This window comes from Podarcis gaigeae, assembly GCF_964106915.1.
Source record: "Podarcis gaigeae genome assembly, chromosome: 3".
In the NCBI taxonomy this organism is placed as follows: domain Eukaryota; kingdom Metazoa; phylum Chordata; class Lepidosauria; order Squamata; family Lacertidae; genus Podarcis; species Podarcis gaigeae.
In genome coordinates, this window is record NC_139680.1 from 66,080,879 (window position 1) to 66,104,821 (window position 23,943).

At 41.0% G+C, this 23,943-nt stretch overlaps 1 protein-coding gene across 7 annotated transcripts in view; it reads left to right on the forward strand.

The window, feature by feature from the left end:
* Positions 1 to 717: 717 nt before the first annotated feature.
* Positions 718 to 23,943, forward strand: part of ESR1 (estrogen receptor 1) — a 200,154-nt gene continuing 176,928 nt past the window's right edge. The window contains exons 1-2 of one of the 7 annotated variants that reach the window (XM_083732427.1): positions 718 to 1,717; positions 18,127 to 18,278. The gene's annotated coding sequence lies outside the window, so the exon portion shown is untranslated. Of the gene's footprint in view, positions 1,718 to 17,589; positions 18,279 to 23,943 lie in introns of those variants that run through there. The other 6 variants (XM_083732429.1, XM_083732422.1, XM_083732432.1 and 3 more) reach the window with 6 other exon arrangements.

Here is a 23,943-nt window from a genome sequence, read left to right on the forward strand (position 1 = left end):
TTTACTCAGAAGTAAATTCCATTATATTAAGTGGTCCTATGTTAAATGTGCATACAATTGCAGTCTTAGCTTCCAGCATTAATAAAGACTTAATCAGATCAGAAAATTTAGAACCAATTCTTCACACATCACCAATCCTTCACACATCACCCCCTGCCCCCATAGCTCAGTAGGTGAGCACATACTTTTCTTGAAAAGGGTCCCGCATTCAATCTGCTTCATCTCTTTTGGAAACAGAGCTGAAAGGACCAGTGTATATTTGTTTTCAAAATAAATAATAAATGAAACAAATGAGCTCCATTTTAGTTATAATTCCAAATGAAAATACATTTGCTCTTTTTTAAAATTTGTTTCACCCATTTCAGTTGAAGCAGCCTTACAGGGGGAGAGGAAGAGAACAGGCTGTGCCTGTGCACCTTTTGAAATGGAAAAAGCCCACCCCCATTTTATAGGCAATCTAACAGAGATGTGGCAGATCTGATGCCTTGAAGTAGTAGTTGGGTGTCTAAACATTAGAATAGAGGCCCTAAAGTTGCAGGCAGCCGAAGACTGTCTGGATCACACACTGAAATAACTGGAAGCCAACACAAATGGAAGTTGAAGAAAAGAATATGCTAGTTCTGCATCAGACATGAAACAAATGTAATTGTAGCAAATGAGTAAGAAATTAAGTGAAACTTTATTAAATAAACACTTGGAATTAATAACTAAACAACAAAAAAGAGTTCACACCTAGATGTCACTGTGCTATATGGACAAATGATCTGGCTCAATTTAAGATAGGAGCCCTATTCCAGCAATCTTGCCCTAAGAGACAACAAGGGGCTATAGGGGTATACATTTAGCCAAGCCCACTAAGGCTGCGTGATGACTCTTGGCTCCTAGCATGATCCAAGTGAACTTCTGAAGGAGGAAGTACACTGGTTTCATAGGCTCAATATTGGTATCAGTGTTCTGGATTGGTATAAAACAGTTTTCAGGTGTTCAATCCTGGCCTGGGAGGATATTACTGGGCTTCACAGATTACAAGCTTTAAAGTGTGCACCTTAAAAAGTGAAGTGAATGTAACACGTTGCTGCTTGAAAGGAGGGGCATTCTCCTGTAGGAGGAAGGGGGGGGAGATGCTGTTTGGGTCGCCTCTGCCCATCTCCCTACTGGCAGGCAGTAAAATCTTTTTATAGAATACACGTGAGGCTAAGACAAGCCCATTTCCAGTTCCACTTCCTAACAGCCCCACCGCAGGTGGCTTTGCCGGCTGCTCTAGGCAAAAGAGAAAAGGCGGGAACGCCATCTTGGAATGGACTTTCTTCTTCCTTTGTCTCTTTCTGCTCCCTTCCGCAATTCCTGCCAGGTTTCCACTCTCTCCTTTCCCTTCTCCTGGCGTCCATTTCATGGCCTTCCCACCCCACACCGGGCCTACAGTCTTGGGAGGCTTTCTGTGTGGGGTGGGCAGCCTCGCGAAAGGGCTTCAGTGCAGCGGAAGGGTCTTTCCTCAGAGCCGTTTGAGAGATGGATCTCTCTGCAGGGGGACCCGGAGTCTCCCTGAATCCAGCAGCAGCAGCAGCAGCGAGTCCCCCAGCCACGGAGGTTGTGAGGGACCAGCAGCTCCTGTTTGCTTGGCCTGGCACAGGCTCTGGGCCTACCTGCAGGCCCCAGCCCCACTCCACTTGCCACAGGCCTATCAGGGCCCCCTCACCTGGAGAAGGAACTTATCACGGTAAGAACCAGTGTTTGCTTCTCCCTGGTTTGGTTGCGTCTCCCTGTCAAGAGTACTTGAATTTGTTGGCACAAGTTGTATGAAATGACTTTGGAGCAAGGGGGATGCAAATGGTGACTTTCAGTCAGCCACAGACAGCGTGGTTAATGGTTAGGGGAGATGGGCATTGTAGTCCACAGCGTCTTGATGCCATTTGAGTCAGAGAGTAGATGGGCCAACAAGTATCTTCAGGGGACTTTAGCAAGCAATATTATTGTTGTTATTAAATTTATTAGGGGTTTTTGGGGTTTTTTTTGGCCACGGACGACTTAAAGTGAATACTACAGGAGACCAAAAAAATCAATATAAACAAATCATATGTAGTCTATGGTGAAGCAGTAAAAGTGTGGACTCGCTAAATTCAAACAAATGTATTAACATCAATGCAAAATATTGAAGGGGTAACCTTACTTGCAAAGAGATATGGCTTTAAGCTGCTCTAGATTTTGAACCTCAGAGGATAGCTGTTTTTCACCCAGAAGGTACTATGAATGGGAGGAGTCCTAATTGCTGGTAATTAACAGGCAGCCACTGCAAATCCTATACAGAAGTCGTATTTTTTCTTATGCAGATCATTAATTATTGGGTTTTATCAGCACAAACAATGTTCAGCAAAGGCTTTCAAACCGCAGAAAACAAACAGCAGGCAAAAGAAAAAATGTCAGATTTCGTTGTCAGCTTTAAAGGTCACTGGATGATTCATAGGACAAGGGAAGACCACTGCTGCATATTGCCTTTCAAAAAATGTCAGGCATACATATCTCCAAACTATTTGCCTGTCACAGTTGACCAAGGAGGAGTAGTCAGGTCCCAAAAAACCAATTACCAATGATGGACCTGGACAGCAGTTCCATTCTTCACGCCCACAATGCAGTGATGTCTCTTTTGATGAAGGGCTTGTGGATGGAAAGTAGTAAAAGAATTACCATATCTCGCCTGCTTCATGGTAGAATGGTAGCATTCAACCATGCTACCATCTCTACAGTGTAAGCAGGGACAGAGCAGGGACTACTATATGCTGCTATCTGGTAACTTTGCATGCACTGTGTGGTAGAATGTCATGGGCAGTGATGGATTCCTAAGGCACCATGACTGAATCAGCCTTTTGGCCCTTGGCCTATTTGGATATGAGAGAAAATGTAGGGTATTCGTGGCAAATTTTCCAAGGGTCTAACAGCATGTTCTTGCTAAAAAATGTCTACCCAAAAACAAGTCCCTGTGAATCAAAGCACATGTATCTCACAGAGATATATTTTCTTAGTAGGACCTGAACCAAAGCTCTGGTGGAGCTTCACACATCCAGGACTCCCCTGTTGCATGTGGGAACTCCCACATGTGAAGTGGAATTCCTCATAGGATGTATATAGCATTACCCGAGTCAGTGAAAAGAACAAAGCAGCCTATGTGTAGGTGGAGTTTTAGGTGCACCTAAAACCCACACGTGTTCATTGAGACCCCTGGATCATAATACTGTAGTCAATAACCGTTATGTCTTCTATCACCTTATTGTCTATAAGGAGGGGGGAAATGCAGCCACTGATGTTCCAGTTTGAAGGATTCATGATTCTGCCTTTGTTTAGTTAAAAAAGGACAATATATAAAGAATATGGGTAGATTTAAATTTCAGAAGTAATTCTTTATAAATTGTGCATGCCTCATGTGCTTTACCCAAGCAACAGAGGTTATTTTGAGTTTGCCCAGTGAACTTGGTTTACTGTTCCCATGTGAAATTCTTGCTAAATTAATTTTATTTCAGTCCATTTGGAAATATATTTGAATATTCAACATTTTAGGGAATAATGATGATGACAGAAGAGTCTGTCTATCTGTTTATCTATCTAGTGTGTGTGTGTGGGGGGGGGGAGAATCTAGACACACACAAATACACTGTGTGTCTGAGACTACCTATATGTTTAATTCAATTCCACTGACTTTTCTAGAAGTACAAACAGCACACAAGGTATAATTATATATGGATCAGTTAATTTCCACAGAGTTAATGTAGCATGAAATGCATTGTTCATGGCTGATACAATTCCAGCAATGGATATAGATTGTATCTTTTGTAAGTGATTATAGGGATATTTCAATTTATGTCCTGCCCTGTAGGTGTGGGTAAGAAATTGAACATACAGTGCTTTACTTTCTTTCTGTCTCCACCACCAATGGCTACGGGTGAGAGCTGGGTAAAGGGTGGAGCATGGGAACAGATGGGAAATAGGAAACTCTGAAAGGGTGGCAGGTGCAAGAGCGGGGCAAAGGGCTTTTCTTCACCATTTGTACCCCATTTCTTTCACTCCACCCTGTATGTTTGTGCAGCTCCCACTTGCTGATCTGTACTTCCGTTTTTCTGAACTGTGTCCAGTGTCTTTGAAATAAAATATTCCTAGTCAGCTTTGCAAAATTGTATGACTTGAATCTAAACTGCTCTTCCATAAGTGGCAGGCATTTCTCAAATTCTGTTGATTCTGCCTCAAACTGCAGGCCCCACAACAACATTGCATGCCACTCCAGGTATGGATTTTTGGAGTGGAAGAAGAGTAACTATTGGCTGTAGTGAGAAGGGGTGGGCAGGAAAGCACAAGACTTCCATTTGCACTTATTTGGATTCTTCTGTATAAGCCTTAAAGGCTTTAGAATGACTTTGCTGACAGAGTAAAAGCCAAGCTAATTATCTCTAGAGCACTTCAGAATCTAATTTTTCAGAAGTACCAGCTTGGGATTTTTAATTTTAAACCTATGATTTATGAGCTGGTGGCTGTTACACTGAAGTGCTTACACTTGATTAAAAGTGTCTTTATCGAAAATGATCAATCTGTTTCTTATGCACTTCAAAAAGAATTTCTCCCAAATGGCATTATATTCATTCTAGTTTATCTAAAAAAGGCTTTCCCAGCCTTGGGATCCCAGATATTATTGGGCTACAGCTCCCATCATCCCTGACCATTGGCCACGGTTGCTAGGGGTGATAGTGGTCAAGGTGCGTGTGTTACATATGGATCCTTTGTAATGCTGTAATGTATTTATGTTTCTGTTTTTAAATGTGTTGTAAGACCTTTGGGTAATATGCAACTAATAAGTCAAATAAATAAATTATCCCACAATATATTGGGACCCCAGGCTGATCTTTCCTGTTTTAGAGATTAGAAGAATAAGAAATTTAATTATTTTCAGAGGGGTATACAAACCATTGTTCTATATAGCCCAGAACTTGTTCCAGTGTATGAACTGAAAGCGCATTAGGCCCCCACCTTGCTTGAAGTTAAACAATAATTACAAGGGTATTAATAAACTACCAATCTGTAAAAATAAATATATATAAAGGCAGTCTACACCAAAATACAATCAAATCAGTACATCAAAATTGTGGGTGCATGCCGGACATCAGTAGGAACAGTGTTCCAAAATGCAGATGCCGCTGCACTGAAACTTTGGTTTGAATGCAAGCGAAACAACTGCAAGGCAGCTGCAGGACAGTCAAGATGATGATTGCAGCAATCTGGTTGGTGTGTAAGGGTCTTTCAGGTGACCTGGTCCTAGGCCAGCTAGGAGGTTGTTGCTGTTGTTACTGTTATTTTTTTGTAGCTTTTTTTGTATCCTATGATTTTTGAGGAGACTGTTCAATTTAGTTGTGTAGCTTTTGATGTTTTGTTTATTGTTTATGACTACTTTTGTTATGTTTGTTATATATATTTGTAAGCCACCTTGAAAAAGTGGCATACAAATAAAATGATTGATTGATTCACAGCCTTTAAGAAGCCCTTTGAAGTTTTAAAAAACTTTTACAGCACTCAGATCAGCTGTACTTAATTTGTTATTAATGAACTATCTTTTTTCTTTCTTCTTTGGCGATCACTTGTAGCTAAGTAAGATTGTCTTCCATGAATATGGTCTTAACAGTGAGTCCGTAAGTGACTGGAGGCCAATTCTAGATCCGCACATCCTTCCATAGTGGGGACATAGGTTTCTGGGTGGGAGTTGATCATGGTGAGGGTTGGCCAAACCTGCTTTCCTCTTAGCTTGTTTCTTCCTTTTGTCCTGAGTTTGTGCTTTTTCAAAGTTCATGACGCCTTTGGTAGAGGCTATTCTCCAATAGGAGTGCTTGCAGGCCAGTGATTCCCAGTTGTTGGTGTTTACATTTTATTTTTAAAGATTTGCCTTGAGAGTGTCTTTAGACCGCTTTTGCTGTCCACTGGCATTACACTTACCATTCTTAAATTGGGAATAGAGTAGTTGCTTTGGAAAATGACAATCAGGCTTCTGAACAACATGACCAGTTGGTCATGTAATGAACTTGTGGTATATGTCTGTAAAATGTACAGCATTAAGACTAGACTGGGAAAGCAGATAATGATTCTAAACCAGAGATACAGGAAAAGGAAGAGCAATTTTACTGGGTCATTCATTTTTTTGGGAATGATCTGCTACACTAACTAGTTGCTGGTACTGTACAAATAAAACAAATAGTTCAGATTGGGCCAACCTAATGCTTGGAGATCTCTGTGCCTGATTTTAAAACATCAGGTTGAGTCTGGTACAAGTGGCTCTGTAGGAGGTTTTCTTCAAAGGTTTGTGATATTTCTAAGAACAAATAGAGTTAGCTGTGTGTGTGTGTGTGTGTGTGTGTGTGTCAGATTTTAGCATCCTATTTCTAAAAAAAATAAAATACCAGCTGTTGGAAATAAGTTATTTTATTCCCTCCCCCCTTTGCTCTTTAATATTGTATCTGCCAGATATGTAACTCTTAACAATGCACAATAGCAACAGAATAGAAAAGGAGAGTGGGCTTTTCATTGAGATGCAGCAATATTTTGTCTATGTGTTTACATATTTTGAGTATAATACAGTTAATATATAGTAACATTTTTCATTTTATATACAGTAGTATGTTACAAGAAACTAACATGAAAAATAAATGTGAGCTTATATAGCATTCTTACAGTTCTTACAACATTCTAAGTTGCAGTTGCATTTGATCCATTTGATCTGTCTTAAAGGGGGAATAGTTTATCTGGGTTTAGGAAATCATGGTGTGTGAGTTGAAAATACTCAACATGCACATCTATGCAGATTTAGAAATGGATGCTAGGGTAATAGCATGTTTTTATTTCTGTCCGTAGTCTGCTTTTGATGTCTGTAATTCCGTGAATTATTGTTGATCTTCTTAAGTTGAAAGTCTAAGAGATCCAAGTATGATCAAAAGCTGATATGATAGAATACATATATAGGATTTGATGTACTAGTTACCTGGAGATCTAAACAGAGGTGGTACTGTATGTCTGTTGATGTCCTTAAGGGTAACATGTCTCTTTGTACCAGGGCATTCTCTAAACAATAAAGCAGGCAAGAAGTTAAATCACTTCTTAATATGTTATTTGTCCATCTCAGACGGGAGAAATGAGGCTGTATTGTCATATTGTGATAGTTACAATCATTGTCTCCGTGTCATTAAAAACAGTAATAACTTTTGCGTTTTGTATGCCATGTTTGAAAGAATAAGAAAACAAACAAGCATCACGAGTAGCAATGATAATTCCTAAAATATTGTCCATCCACTCCCCACTCCAGGGCACCAGAGTGCATATATTTTTCTTAAACAGAATGACATACCAGTGTGCTATCAGATGCCAATCAGATAAAGGTCAGCTATTGCACTCCCAAATAAGCCAGAACATGAAGGGAATAAGTCATTTGGACACATCTGTGACTTAAAAAGAAAGGAATGTGGTAGGAAAATGCCTAACATCAGCTATAATGCCTAATACATTATATATTTAATAAGTGTAAATTTGCATCAAATAGAATCAGGTACATTTGAGAGTTTTCTCACCACTGTTCCACCCCTCCTTTGTAAAAACAGGTAAAAGCAAAGGGACATAAAACAAAAAAGAGTTAGAGACTATCATAACGGCAGAACACACTCAATCTTTTTCATTTCAATGGGTTTGTGTTGGATAATATTAATAATAAGAACAATCTATGGCATTTTAAACTTTGTGGGGGGGTGTTTTTGTTTGTTATTATAGTATTGTATATCAGATGAGGTATAGAAATTTAATTAATGATCATGTAATTGATGATGACCATGATAATAAAGTTGTAATCCCTACAAGCCTCTAGGGAGAAAATGAGATGTTGCCCCAGCAGGCCTTGGGTGGATTGTAAATATTTAACCAAATGCATTAAAGTTCTGCAATGTGACTGGCAAAAAGCACATGGATATCAGCACCTCTGTCTTGATGAAGAAATATTTGATTATTTCTAAATATCTGTCTACATTTATTTCACAATTATTTGGGAAATGATATTTATGCAGATTGGCAATATCTTTCCTAATTATTTTATCATTACAAAATACTTTTATAAGCTTGTTTCAACTGCAATGCTATGTCATGCACTTCTGTTGAGTACCCTTTTGCCTAGTTAACTGGCAAAGATCTGATTTATGAAGAGAATAAATCTCTAGATCACAAACACTTCCCTTTTATATGTCTTATATCCCAGTTTTATGTTGGAGTATAAAAGAACTTTATTTTGCCACTTTAGTATGATTCATATGATCAGTTTTCTCACAGTATGGTAATATTTATGGAATAACTTCATACTGGGATAATCACAGAATCCAGATCGCAAGGATAGGTCTACAGTTCCTTTCTCATGCACCAGAAACCAGAATTCAGTTGCTCTTGCTGATGCCATGGTGGGCAGCAATGTTAGTTCGTTGTAGCAATAAAACCACCCACCACCAAAGAATCTCATGCATCAAGTTTCTAATGTTTACTGACACTGGATGATAATTGCTAAAATTCAAAATGCGTACATGAGTCAATGCAACTCATATATGCAAATATCTAATTTATGCATATAAGACATAAGGACCAAATGAGGTGTACAAAAAGATAAAACGCAAACATACTTCAAAGCATACAAAAGTTGCAATACTTGTCTAAACATTAATGCTTTTAGCAGGTGCCGAAGAGTGCATTGAAGACGCCTGCTTAATCTCAAGAGGCAGGGAGTTCCAAAGTGCATGTGCTTCCACACTAAATGATCACGTTCTTCCAAATGCAGATATTTTTTCTGGTCCATTGGCTGTAATAAATTGAAGTGACGATTAGTTGAGAGACACAAGAGCCTGCCAGTTTGATTGGGGGAACAGGAGATGAGCTGTGGAAGCGGCTGCTTAACACTTTTTCTTTCTACTGTTCCTAGACTCCAATCACCCTCCTCTAGCTGCTGAAAATACCTTTCTCTTTTAAAGTGGTGACAATGTGTGCCTCCCGACACACAGTAATTCAGTCACATATCAGAATGTTAGGTTTGTGCATTTAAAGAGGATTAAGGCACTCTCTATCAGACCAACAAGTGCAATGAACTCCCCCCCCCCCGCCCCATTTGGAAAGTGACGAGGAAATACAATGAAAATGTGAGACAACTATACAACTAAAAGGAAGATCTGTCTAGATCAATCTTGCCCTAGATTACTTCAAAGTACATTACGCCAGCCTGCAGCCTGAGTATCTCAACCTCAGGGCCCAGCTGCAAACAAGATTCAAGGCTGGAGGCTATAGAGTCTCCAACAGAGGACTCAGACAAGTAGCCATGTTAGGGCTTGGAGCCTGCTGCTGAAGAACCACTGAGTCCACAGAGCATGAGGCTGACGATCAGAAACTCCCAGAAAAACCTCCCTTATAGCATCAAAGGCATGAGGCTCCCCAGCCACCTTCCCCTAAGAAATCAAAGGTCTCCCACAGTACGTCACCTGTCCAGCAGCCTTGGAAGTACACTAGGTGAGAAACTATAAATGGAGGAGTACCCATCTTCAGGCCAGAAGACCGGCATTTTAAGAATCTGAAAATTATCGACAACAGGGTGGAGCCTGGAAGAAGTGGAGGTGGGAGACTTAAAAAAACTTAGTCTGCACTCAACGTTTGCTGGGGTGAGTTGTTCACTCAGAACAATCAAGGGTCCAACAATACCTGCCTTCTCTGTGGGATCTGGCATCAGACCACAACCTGACAGTGGGTAAGGATGGGCAATGGAAGACAGTGGTTGTGTCTTTGTGGGAAGGACCCATTTCAGTCTTTCCAATGCAACCAGAGGCATTAAGTTAACTCTTAGGTCTGCCCAGGTGCCCCTCTGCTTCCCAGCCGTCTCCTACTTGGCTGGGAGGGGAGCAGAGATGCCAGGATGCTTTCTTCCACCACCATCACAATGGGCACAAAGAGGAGAATCCTGTGTACAGTGGTACCTTGGGTTACATACGCTCCAGGTTACATACGCTTCAGGTTACAGACTCTGCTAACCCAGAAATAGTGCTTCAGGTTAAGAACTTTGCTTCAGGATGAGAACAGAAATCGTGCTCCGGCAGCGCGGTGGCAAGAGGCCCCATTAGCTAAAGTGGTGTTTCAGGTTAACAGTTTCAGGTTAAGAATGGACCTCTGGAACGAATTAAGTACTTAACCCGAGGTACCACTGTAATCAGGAGCTCATGTTCTTGTCCAGCTTCCTGATTCGTGTGCTCTTTATGACACTTGGTATGTTCACCTTCCATTGCTCTCCTCTATCCCTCTAACTTTGGATTCTATACACATGTGAGTTGAATTGGTGTGAAATCCATGGGAGTGTCTGGTTTGGTCAAGGTGTGGCCTGGTCAGTGTGACTGTAGGGCATAACATTTTAACACATAATTACTTCTCTGCTTGGTGATCCTTTTTTTAGTTTCAGGTCTTGCCATGTGATGCTCATGTGTTTGATTTAAGACTGGCAATACCACAACTCTTGATGCAACACTGGCACATCTTTTCCTCTGAGATATGGCTTTCACTGGCTCTTCTTTTCTTTTGGCACCAGCTTAAAACATGCCTATTTATTCAAACATTTGGAAATGGTTAGCTTGGGAATTTTATAGATGATTCTCTGTAGTTTTGTGATTGATGTTAACTGATTTTATCTGCTTTTATGTTTTGTTTAATAGATTTGTTGTTTTAAATAATTCTTTATTGCTTCACCCTGAGATCCCATGACAAAGGGTAGGTTATAAATATGTTAAATATTTATAATATAAATATACATATTTTAAATCATACTCACTTTTGCTGAATCCCACTCATAACGTTTGGGGTTTGCTAAGCAGACTTCAGAATCATCCTGCAAGAGTGGACCAGTTGATCTAGAACCACAGAACTGGATTCATTTCTGCTTTCAATTCTAGACACCAAAATCTATGACAATTATCAAGGGTTTGGTGGAATACTGCTCTTTTGAGCCTGCTCAGGACAGTTGGTACTCTGCTCTTGTACTAAACTATAGAGCAGAGTGGTCCAACACATGGCCTGAAGGCCGCATGTGGCCCTTGAGACCTTTTTTGGCAGTCCTCAGCAACATTTGACACCGACCGCCTCCCCAGCCCTTGTACTGCTCTCCCAAAGCCAAGTAATGAGGTGCTGGGCTTTTGAAGGCAGTGTGAGGGCTCTGAAAGGGTCCCAGAGTCCTCCTGCCTCCTTCCCAAAGCCTAGTTAGCACATTACCAGCTTTGGGAAGAAGATGGGAGGGCTCTAAGACCCTTTTCATAGCCTTGTACCTCATTCCCAAAGCCCAACACTTCACTTAGCTGGCTTTGGGAAGGCAGCATGAGGGCTGCAAGAAAGTGTTAAATTTTAGCCTTGCTGTCCTGTGCGACAAGTCAGTGTACAGCCTGCTGGTTCCATGTCGAAGTACTCTTGTGGTCCACTTGGTATGAAAAGTTGGACTGCCCTGCTATAGGCTGTCCAACAGCTGGTACAGTTTCTATCCAATATATGCTCCTGATTTGATCATTTTGTCAAGTACTTGATTGTTGTAAAGTGAATAATCTCTAAATGTTGGAAATGTAAAGAAAATGAAAGTACATTTTTTCACCTTTGGTGGATGTGCCCATGGATTAAGGCTTTCTGGGAAATGATTTATAATGAAATGAAAAAGGTATTTAAATATACCTTCTTGAAGAAACCAGAGGCCTTTCTCCTGGGCATGGTCGGCCAATTGGTGCCAAAGAAGGATTAGAACTTTCTTTAGGTATGCTACAACAGCAGCAAGAATACTTATTGCAAAGTATTGGAAGACACAAGATTTACCCACTCTGGAAGAATGGCAGATGAAGGTGATAGACTATATGGGATTGGCAGAAATGACTGGCAGAATGCGAGACCAGGGAGAAGAGTCGGCGGAAGAAGAATGGAAGAAATTTAAAGACTATCTACAGAAATATTGTAAAATTAATGAATGTTAGAATGATGTTGGATAGAAATTAAGTGGTTTTCAGCTGTAATGCTTTAAGGGAATATGAGAAACAGGCTCAGAAACAGGTTAAAACTTAATGGCAAAGATTTGCTGAACTAACAATTTGAATTGGAATACAAAAAAGGGAGGTATGAGGAGGTCCGGGAAACATGTTAAAGGAAAATGAGAAATGGAAAACTTGCATGTTTCTTTTTTTAAAAATTATTTTTACTTTTGTATTTTTGTTTTTATTTTTTATTTTATTTTTACCTTGATTGTATTATTATTAAAAACCTTAATAAATATTCTAAAAAAAAAAAGAAAAGAAAAGAAAAATAAAGTGAATAATCTCACTCTGATGTAGCCCAGCTTTTTTATTGTTTCCAAAATATTTACCACAATATTCTCAGTGATTTTGGAAATATTTTCAACAACCCAACTAGGGTGTCTCATGATTAATACGTTAGTACTTCTGCTGAAGTTCACTTGTTGGGGAGCAGCAGTGCTATTATCACTCTTAAAAATTATATCTTCTCTTCACTCAGAGCTGATTACAGCAACAGTAGTCAATATTGTGCTCTCTATATGGTATTAGGCTACAACTCCCATCAACTCTGTCGGTAATGCTGGGTGGGGCTAATGGAGGTTGTAGTCAGAAAACATCTGGAGAACTCCATGTTGGGTATCTCAGTTCAGGTGTAGGTTGCTCAGTCAGATCTCTTACAGCTTAATAGTACTTTTATGTATATTTCTGTTTTGACTACAACTGGAATATATTACCTTGAGTTCTAGACAGAGATTAAATAGAGATATAGCAGATTAAATAAACAGTAGACAGGGAGATGAATTCTTTATAGGCATATCACGATGCTTTAAAAATAAAATGCAGGCTTTATATTGTGGGACTGATCCAGTGTTATGAAATAGGGATAGAGATACCTCTATTAAGTGCTTTTTCTGGGGGGACTCAGGGGTACACATACCCCTAAATATTTTGTGAATTATTGTACTTTTGTCCATTTACTGTATTTATTTCCCCCGATTTGAATTATTAAATGGTGATTTTTCTGGAGTCAAAATGAGAGTACCCCTAAACATTTTTAAAGAAAAAAAGCATTGCCTCTATGCATAATATAGCAGAAAGCAGTCTTTCCGTAGCAGGAAGACAGCAAGATGGACTGTATCAAGCAATTCTACGAAACTATAAAAGCTGGAATGAACACAAGAAATGTCAGGGACAGGACACAGCTAAGCCCTGAATAAGCTGGTTTCAGCTTTCAGTTCTGGAGTTGGGTAGAAATTTAAAGGGGAAGCTATAAATCAAACTCCTGGGATGTAGCCTATTTAGTCATTATTAGAATGAGCCACCATTGTGTATATTTGGCATGTAGCAATAGAAAGACATTAAAATTATGTATGTCGATAATCAAAATTTCATGTCAAGAAAGATGGATTCTCTGTATGAATTAATCATTTATGCTGCTTCAGTTAGTCACAGGGAGAGGCAGAGGGCTGTGGCTGCTGGTAATGAGTAGGCTTTTTTCCTAGCTTTAAAAAACTGATTAGATTTTATTCACACACTTTGCAGCCCATCTTGGCAACTTTAAGTGTCAGAAATTTTATTTTAAATGTAAACAACATTATTCAGGGCTGACTTCTGTACCCAGTACAATCTTCTTGTGCTTGAGTAGTGATGCTGTGCAGAATACAAGCATCTCTCCCATTCGTAGAAACCATCCTTGGGCTCAGCATGCAAAAAGAGAGCAGGAAATAATAGTGACATTCTAAGCCACATCAAAGGAGTATCCCCTCCCCACACCAGAATGCTGTGAAAATGACTGATTCAAGGATGCTAAACATCAATTGTCATCTAGGATGTGTGGCAAAACAGTAGCTGTTAGGATTAACCAGAGCAAACCTGAATTAGGAATTGAGACTGATCAGCTGATTAGCAATGGGGATTAGGGAATTAGTGGATTAGGGAAAAATACAAAGTGGATTAGAAAAAACATCCGAGGATATCAGTGTAATCTGCAGTCTAATCCTAGGCTGAGAGTGCCTCAGATGAGGCAGATGAGGTACATCCTCTTGATTTAATTTAAATACTTTTATTATTTAATTTGGGGATTGAAAAAAAACGTGAAAAAAACTTTTTTTGAGGCAATTGTTCTTGCATGGTGGGGAATCTTGGGAGCCGTAGTTTGTTCAGTGTTGTTAGGAGACCTGTTTTCCCCTTCAGAGCATACAGGTTAACATTTACAGACATCCTTTCTCCTGCAACCACCTGCACCCATCAAGAAGCTTCTCTGGATGGTAGGGGGCTCTCCTGAATAAGGTTTTGTTGTTTAGTCATTTAGTTGTGTCCGACTCTTCGTGACCCCATGGACCAGAGCACGCCAGGCACTTCTGTCTTCCACTGCCTCCCGCAGTTTAGTCAAACTCATGCTGGTAGCTTTGAGAACACTATCCAACCATCTCGTCCTCTGTCGTTCCCTTCTCCTTGTGCCCTCCATCAGGGTCTTTTCCAGGGAGTCTTCTGTTCTCATGAGGTGGCCAAAGTATTGGAGCCTCAGCTTCAGGATCTGTCCTTCCAGTGAGCACTCAGGGCTGATTTCCTTCAGAATGGATAGGTTTGATCTTCTTGCAGTCCATGGGACTCTCAAGAGTCTCCTCCAGCACCATAGTTCAAAAGCATCAATTCTTCAGTAGGTTGGGGCATTGTGGACTGCTGCCAAAATCAGAATTGGATCCTAATATAAATTGAAATGAGGAAGTTCACAGAAAGTGGGTTTCTCCTCCCGTACAGCCTCCACCTGTGTTGTTCAGGAAGAGCCTTTAAGCACCTGGAGAAGCTTGCAGAGGGAAGGAGGGGACAGGGTACTTTCTTTAAGTTTTTTATTTAAAGGCAGTTATAAACTGCTAAATATTTCGAAATCTTAGCAACTTGGAATTCAAGCCATTACTTTTAGAAATTGTATCTAAAGGTTTTTTTTTGTATTTTATGGTTTTACAGTATGGATTTATGGATAGCTTGTTCAGTTCTTGCTTGGCATAGAATCATAGAATCATAAGGGACAACACAGATCATCTAGTCCAACCCCCTGCAATGCAGGATTTCTTTTCCCAATGTGGGGCTTGAACCCATGGCCCTGGGATTAAGAGTCTCATGCTCTGCCAACTGAGCTATCCCAGAGCTGTAATAATTTATTTTTATAAATCTGCCCCACATGGTAAAATAATGACACTCCAATTTTTTTTTTTGAAAGAAAACATTGTACACTGAAGACAGCTATAAGTTAAGTACACTGAAATATAGATTTCTTATGAAAAGTAGTTTCCCATTAAGGTACTGCAAGCTGACTGTGAAAGTTAAAGCAGAAATTTGTGAAGAAATTGCAAGCTGTTTTTTTTTTTAAGTCCTCCTTTTCCTTGTGTATTTCTGGATGTAGACTATAAATATTAAAAATATGTTATTTATATATTAATAAATAACATTTATTTATATTATATTTATTACTATAATATGCATTTATATTATATGAAATTATTATTTTATTATTTTATTTTATTACTCCTGAATGACTTACATCTGTAGAGAGCCAGTGTGGTGTAGTGGTTAAGAGCGGTAGTCTCGTAATCTGGGGAACCGGGTTTGCGTCTCTTCTCCTCCACATGCAGCTGCTGAGTGACCTTGGGCCAGTCACACTTCTCTGAAGTCTCTCAGCCCCACTCACCTCACAGAGTGTCTGTTGTGGGGGAGGAAGGGAAAGGAGAATGTTAGCCGCTTTGAGACTCCTTAAAGGGAGTGAAAGGCAGGATATCAAATCCAAACTACTACTACTACTACTCTTCTTCTTCTTCTTCTTCTTCTTCTTCTTCTTCTTCTTCTTCTTCTTCTTCTAGTGTATTACTCAAGAGCTTTCACATAAGTAGTCCATGAGCGGGAAAGAAGCTATGGTGCATACAAATCTATTAGTATTAACATATATAAATGAAACCCATCAATTAAATAAAAGTATATGAAATGAATTGGGAGACTTGTCTAATGAATTCATAAAAGCCCTGGAGTCTAATACACATGTTCCCTGGGGATAGTAGGTTAAGTCAGATCCATTATTTATTTATTTATTTCATAAAATTTATACACCACTTGATTGTAGAAAACCTCAAGATTGTTTACAATAAAATCAAGAAAAAATCACAACCATACTTTAAAACACACAGAAGTCAAAATACTAAAACAGATTAAAATTATCTCATGATGGGGTCACCAACCTGGTGCCCCCAAAGGCCTCTGAATAGAGGCACCAGACTCAGCTGTCTTGTTTTAAAGCAATTTCTGTTAAAGGAGCTAGCCTGACCACTCCTACCTGTTGCTTTTAGCCAACAAGCAAAGTCAGAGCTGTGGACACCAGGCAATAGTAATCCTTAGCATCTAAACAGGGCTGAATTTATAAAGGTGTAATTGGAGTGATTACACCAGAGCCCATGCTAGGATATGCCGCAGACTCTGAGCTTTCATTTCAAAAAAACAAAACTCTACTGCTTTTAGATAAGAAGGTATATGCAGACAACCTTTTAAGCTGGGATCACTAACCCAGAGCAGGTGGAGAGACAATAAAAATGCTTCCTCCAGCTGTGCAGCACAGACCACTTGGTGGAGTTGGAAGGGCCACCCTCTTGCCACTCTGGTTGGCTGTATTAACTCCACCTCTCCTTTCCGGAGGGAAGGACTTCCCCAGGCAGTTGTGGGACAAATATGGAAAGAAAAGGGTAGGATAAGTCAACCTCTTTAGGTTTTTGGAGGGTGCATGGACTGAGGGAAAGGTTGAGCCTGTTTCACCTCCTTTGCTTTGGCTTCCCATAGAAATACTTTTTGAGAAGTTGGGGGAGAGATTGTTCCCAAGTGGTTTTAATGTGAGACAGTGCAGAGACTTTATCATAATCAAAACATTTCCCCCAAGTGTTCCCAATTTCTTTTGGGGGGGGGGCACCCACTTTTGGGGGGCACCCATTTCAGAGACATTCATATTATCATTACTTTTTCCTCCTGTCTGGCCCACAGCAGGGATTGTTCCCAACTTTTTTTAGGAGCACAGTGTGAAGGCAGAAACATGATTATTGTCTCATACATTCCCAATTTTGACCATAGTCACATTTATTTAGGTGAAAAAATAGGGTCTGCACACAGGACCCCTCAGAACATTAATCCACCACCAACAGTCTTATATAATCTTATCTGGAAGCCATGCAGCAGACAGTATTCAAACATTTGCAGATGACTAAAAGTGTCTATGACTGTGCAATTAGACCACAGGGTTTAATCCATTTAATTTACATTTATTAACCCACCTCAGCATTTTTCATATAGGGAAGCTAATATTTTGTCTTGTTTTAAAATTCATTTTTCACCATATATCTCCTTTAAATTAGGTAAGCAACTTGTTAGTTTGTTTTCTGTCTCACAGGATCTGTTTGTGCCCAAGGCAAACTTAAACAGCTGTGTTCCAGGCAGAAATGGGAAGATCATGTGACAGATGGGAAGGGCTTAGGAACCAGTAGGAAACTAATCCCTTTCAGGGCCACTTCAGGCAAATATCATACTACTCAGCAGTAGGTGAGTGGAGGGTAACGACGGGCCAATAAACTATCTTCTGCTTCCAAGGGCTAGGTGAAAATGCATACAGCTTTAACTTACCTTTGCCAACGTTTTGAGCTTGTGGCCCCATTCTAATCAATATCTAGCAGCATGCATTTCCTGCCTACTCCTTAACTAATGCATTTTTAAGAAGCCCAACTTTTTTTTGTTGTAGAGGGGGGAATTTCTGCCTTCTCCACAATTTATAACATAAGAAAATAAATTCATTTGGACCATCTTAGCATTTTCCTGGCAAATTAATAGCACTATATCCTGTCATATATCTCTCAGCCTTGATGGTAAGTTAAAAAACAAAACTATAAAGTGCAGAGAGAGAAGCGGAGAAAACAGGATTCACAGGCTCTTTGGGTATTTGATAGATTTCCCAACCTCTAGCATATGGTGGTGCTAGTACTTTATTTTTCAGCCAACCAGTCAGCCAGCATGATTATTCATTTTACAGTTCTATCAGCCTCATAGTTACTGCCAGAAAGAGAATCTCATCATAGCTGAAAATACAAGCACACATGCAGCAGAAACCACTCAATGGGAAAGACATTTTAATGTCTCTTGCTCCAGCTTTTGTCTCAGAAGATTGGCTGCAACTCAGATGATCCTGTCAAAGTAGGTGACTATCTTACTTTCTTGAATGTTTGTGGTATTGGCTTTTTTTTTAAAGACGGCTATAAGTTAAGTACACACCTAGGAGTTATGTGTGTGATGTGGGATATAGTTACTCATTTTCCCATAGCAGTGAATGCATCCAATGATTGCATTCCCACCCCCCCACCCCGAATAGTGGCTGAGGACGGTGTTGCTATCTGGAATCTGTGTCTCCGGCTGTGGAAAACTGACATCTGGAGCAGTAATTACTGGGGATGTGGGGGGGGGGGGGAAATAAGTGCTTCCTTTTTCACAGAGCAGGAATAACAGTCTGTCTTCAGCACTCTGGGTGAAAAAATGTTTTTAGAACTCACTTGGTTGAAGTGTCATATTGTAAGGATACCTGCAGGGAACCACATGGATCTTTCCATTCAGTTATTTATGAATGAAGCCAGAAGCAATTATGCGACTTCGGGCTTCAAAGGCTGTTTTAACTTGGTGTGTGTGGCATGTGTATGTGTAAAGGTAACGTTAAGAACATCACCCTCCACGCAGTTCTGCAGCAAGACGAACTTTCAGCTGCAAAGCAAATTAATTCACCTTTCAGTTTAGCTGGCATTAAATATAGCAGATGTTTTAGAGTGAAAAATGTACCATGTAAGCAGACCGCTGTCTAGGCAGACAGGACAATTCAAGCTTCTTTCACCTGCAAGCTCTAAATTCAGGCTGAGCGTGATCAGTGCAGCGCTGTGGGATTGGCTCTTAGTTGCTTGGCTGCCAAAATTCAAATGACTCCCAGAGCGAGAGCTTCAGGGTCTACAGGTCAAGTTGGGAGTGAAGTTCTTTGTGCAATATCACTTGGAAGAACGGTGTGTTCTCAACTGTACAGAAAGCATTGAAATGTCGGAGTGGATGCCCTATCCCCACTCCCCAATTTATCTTAATTCGTGAAAGAATTATGTCTAATATTAAATATAAAAGAGAATGTGTAGGCATATACGCATGGGGCACATGTAAAATACTAACAGTGTAATTCTAACTATCCCCTATCAGAAATCCTATTGCAGTCAGTAGGGCACAGATAAGTGGAGTGCAGGGGTCGGGAGAGAATTAAAGCCAAAAATTAATTCAGTCAATTCATATCATAACACAAGCAGAGTTTACAACAGAGGAAAAACAGTCACAAACAAAAGGGGAAGAGAGGTTGCTTCTTTACATGCTTTTTGGAGGTAGGATTGAGGTGGCAGTCCTATGCCCTTAACGGGGAGTAATGCCCATAGAATTCAGTAGGACTTCCTTCTGACTTACTGTGGTTAGGAATGTGCTGCAAGACAGGCAACAAAGAGAAGGCGAGGGTTTAAGCAAATGGATCAGTACTACCTGTATTTTAAAATCCCCCTTTGTAAGTTTGTGGGGGGAAATACAGAACTGATATTTCTGTTTACCTAATGGACACGGGTGGCGCTGTGGGTAAAACCTCAGCGCCTAGGACTTGCCGATCGCATGGTCGGCGGTTCGAATCCCCGTGGCGGGGTGCGCTCCAGTCGTTCAGTCCCAGCGCCTGCCAACCTAGCAGTTCGAAAGCACCCCCAGGTGCAAGTAGATAAATAGGGACCGCTTACTAGCGGGAAGGTAAACGGTGTTTCCGTGTGCTGTGCTGGCTCGCCAGATGCAGCTTGTCACGCTGGCTACGTGACCCGGAAGTGTCTTCGGACAGCGCTGGCCCCCGGCCTCTTAAGTGAGATGGGCGCACAACCCTAGAGTCAGACACGACTGGCCCGTATGGGCAGGGGTACCTTTACCTAATGGAGCATTTTATCCCTCTTTTGTATCCTTTTCTCAAATGGCACCAGGTGAGTTCTCTCATCTTGAGTTAACTTGGCCACCCATATCATTCCGCAAAGCGTCAAAGGTGATTTTACCATGATGTTTGGTAGGCAAACTGTAAACCTGTGGGCTCAGCATCTTCTTAGAACGCAGAGGAAAAGGTAGTGGTCAACTTGGACAGGACGCTTCCTGAAAACCTTTGGTCACACTTTTAAGACTAACAAGTAACAGAATAGTTACAGATAGGTAGCTGTGTTGGTCTGCCATAGTCAAAACAAAAAAAAATTCCTTCCAGTAGCACCTTAAAGACCAACTAAGTCAGTTCTTGGTATGAGCTTTCGTGTGCATGCACACTTCTTCAGATACACGAGTAAGTAACAGAATAATTACACTCACTCTGTATTAAGACTTATGCATTAGGTTTTTGATAAATGGGGGTGGGGGAGAGACACTTTTTCAACAACATAGGAATTCCTATTTTTCAACATCTCCATGAAATGGATTGTGTATCCTTGCTGCAGCCTTACACCAGGTGACACCACTTGTCTACTTAATCCAGTATTGTCGACTCCAGCAGGAGTTTCCCAGGGTCTCAGATATTTCCCATCATCTGATTCTTTTAACTGAATATGCCGGAAACTGAACCTGGGATCATCTGCATGCAAAGCACGTGGTCTGCCAGTACCACTGAGATATGGGCCATCCCCACCAAGGAACTTTGCTTTAACATTGTATACTTGCACTGCTAGATGGCTCTAATTTGAGAATTTAGATGTGTTGCTTCAGCACTTGGGATCCCTGTGGTCCAAATGTACCCAGTACAACAGCTTACATTGATTTTCCCTCCAAGCTACACACCTAACTGGGGCTTACGTGAAAGCAGCACAAGCTTGTGCAGCCAACATGACTGGGTGTGTGTGTGTGTGTGTGTGTGTGTGTGTGTGGTTCTTCTCTTTTTCCTGGTTGGTTACTAGACCTGCCAAGGCTTCATTACCCTGTTACTGGTGTTCTGTGTTGAATTAATTGCATTTTGTTTTAATTGGCTGTAGTGATACAGTTACCACTACTAATTCTCATTTGCTATTACCCCATGGTGTGGGTGCACCTCTGTTAGCTACTCTTAAAGTGGTGCCAATCTGCCACATGTCTTGTTTTATTTCTTTGGCAAGAAATAATGAATATAAATGCCTAAATGAGGCATAACAAAAGTAGGAGTCCATTCTACTATCCTGTCAGGAAATATGCAGATACCACCTAGCCAGGAATACCATTTTATGTAACATAGGTTGCAATCCTATACCCACTTAGCTGGGACAAACCTCATTGGACTCAATCTGAATAGACATGCATATGACCCATCTAATTGAAATGGGATTCTGTTTTAGCCATGCCAAGTTGTTTATTTTCCTCTCACTGATCTTTGAATTGAATATCCATACAAGTTACATACATTCATACATTTCAGGCCATCTCTGCATTCTGAGTTTTTGAAAACAAGAATTGAGATGTTGCTTCATCCCCGACCAGCCCATGACCTGGAGACACAGCTGAGCAGCTTTTATTGAGAAGCTGCCTACATGTCCAGCAGAACTGCATGGAGCTGTACTCCTTTAGATTGCTGGCAGTAGATCATGTGTTTAAATGCTTCCTGGATTTCATTTCTTGCACAAAGAAATCTAGTTTGTGGGGACTAAGACTGTAGCACCATTTCTTCTATCTAAAGGACATTTTTTAAATGACTCCTATTAAAAACACAGGTGGCGCTGTGGCACAGAGCCTAGGACTTGCCGATCAGAAGGTTGGCGGTTCAAATCCCCATGACGGGGTGAGCTCCCGTTGCTCGGTCCCTGCTTCTGCCAACCCAGCAGTTCGAAAGCACGCCAAAGTGCAAGTAGATAAATAGGTACTGCTCCGGCGGGAAGGTAAACAGGGTTTCCGTGTGCTACTCTGGTTCGCCAGAAGAGGCTTAGTCATGTTGGCCACATGACCCAGAAGCTGTACGCCGGCTCCCTTGGCCAATAAAGCAAGATGAGCGCCGCAACCCCAGAGTTGGTCACAACTGGACCTAATGATCAGGGGTCCCTTTACCTTATTAAAAACATACTTTACTCCACTATAGTCTGAAGTGATGTAGTTCCACAAAAAACACAAGAGCTTACCTGTAGTTTGAAGGTTAGCAAATTTCTCTCAGTCTGATTTAGAAACAGTGCCTTTAAACATGCCTTTAAACTTTTCAGATCTGAATTGGTATTTCAGGCTTTCCCAAATAGTATTCTGGACATATGATTCAGAGATGACTTCACACCGTGAACTGAGCCCTCTGATGCCCTTGAACTATTAATCCTCCCCACTCTTCCTACTGAATGCAGCTTTGTGCTCCTTATTTAAAGCAAGAGGTCGTGGCCACAAGACCCAACCCATAGCAGGAAGGCTGCTTTTGTTGCAGAAGTTCTCTGCAGCATCCATGTGCATATCACATGTGTTCATTGGAGGTAGTAAAGTCTGGTATTTTGGGGGTATATTACCGTATTTTTCTGTGTATAAGACGCCCCCATGTATAAGACGACCCTTATTTTTTAAAGCCTGAAATTAAGTTGTTTAGCTTTTTTGGGGTGGGGTGGGGGAGGTCACTTCCACCAATCGCTCACTCGCCTGCCCGCCACTGCTGATCGCTTGGCACAGCCACTGCCGATTGCACACCTCGCCGCAGCCGCCAATTGTCTGCCCACTCACCGCCATCAACAGCCCACCCACTTGCCGCAGCCAACAATCGCCCGCCCATCACCTGCCTGCCTCACCACAGCCACCAATCACCCGCCCAATCGCTGCTGCCATACTTTAATTGTTTTCCTCGTTTTTGCAATTTGTGTCAACATTTTATAAATCACAAGTTTATTTAGGTTCTAATGAGGCATTTCTCCTAAAGTCTTGAAAACAAAGAATACCAAATAGTGAAGAGATGCCTCGGTACTGACTGATGGTAGAGCATGCAAAAGGGCTTTAATATTATAACACCTGTGTATGGTTTTTTCCTGCGGTTTGTGTTTGGTTAGAGGTACTGCTCGTGGTTCTGCTGATCTGAAAGACCTGTAGGAAATGAAAACTACTATAGCTTCATTGGCTATTAAGGACAGCTGCAGTGAAATATATGCATTCCTGATGTTATTTAAGGTAGTGTGTGTGTGTGTGTGTGTGTGAGAGAGAGAGAGAGAGAGAGAGAGAGAGTGAGTGTGTGTGTGTGTGAGTGAGTGAGTGAGTGAGTGAGTGAGTGAGTTAGTGTGTGTGTGTGTGTGTGTGTGTGTGTGTGTGTGTTCTAATGCTCAACTACAGGAATGTCAACCATGGCTTGCATTCAACTCACCTTGTATGCCAGTGGAAGCCAGCACAAAGGCTCTTTCTAACACAATGGATCTTTCCTCCCAGGCACCCCCATGTCTCCCATTCCACTCCGGAGGGTCAGGCGAATCTACAAAACCCAGTTGGAGGAGAGGGGAGATTTGGCAAGCAGAAATGCTTGGGATGATGGAGTGATCAGAAGACGGTTTCATTTAATTTCTCCCCATACTATTAACAAGTTAACCATATTGTTAAACAGTATAAGCAGATGTACTGGGTTGTAGGAACTAATGGAGGTTAGGAAGCTGCACTCGATTTATAGCTCTCCTATCAGACTGAGATGAGAAGGCAGTCCAGGTGATGTAGAGTTTCTCATAAGAAAAGGGCATGTTTGTTTAGGAATGTTTGAACAATTGGCGCAACTATCAATACAGTTTGGAGAAGGCATGGAAACCTAATCCCTAGTATTGGTGAACAGACTATTGTGGGTGTCTATAGTTGCAGATGCTGTGGATTTTGACTT